Below are 407 nucleotides of genomic sequence, written 5' to 3'. Positions count from 1 at the left end.
CAATGTTAGCAACATCAAATCTCATATGATCAAGAACCATTCACTAAAGCAGATAAGCTATTCGACATAATTAAAGCAAAAAAAAAACATTAGCATAACATAAAGAGTTGAGGAAGTCAGGAAATAGTACAAACCAAAAAGTCAATCAAAGACAAATAGCAAAACATGAATAAGTCCTAAAAGCAACAACAACAACTAAATCCAGAAGGTGCCATAAGATGAAATAAACCTAAGGGTGAGATAGCCTAGGTCTAAGGTCCGCTAAACTAAGGTTGAAGCGGAGGATGGTCAATCTGATCATCAGGCATAGCAATGTTCTGATATCCCTTGATAAGCACAGACAGCTTTTGAAATTCTGAGCAAAACATAGCATTCTGAGCCTCAGCGTTAGATTGAATCATGTTCCT

Source organism: Lupinus angustifolius, unplaced genomic scaffold, assembly GCF_001865875.1.
Source record: "Lupinus angustifolius cultivar Tanjil unplaced genomic scaffold, LupAngTanjil_v1.0 Scaffold_507, whole genome shotgun sequence".
NCBI classification, from domain to species: domain Eukaryota; kingdom Viridiplantae; phylum Streptophyta; class Magnoliopsida; order Fabales; family Fabaceae; genus Lupinus; species Lupinus angustifolius.
The sequence above is the reverse complement of the archived record's forward strand: the minus strand, read 5'-3'. Positions refer to the sequence as shown.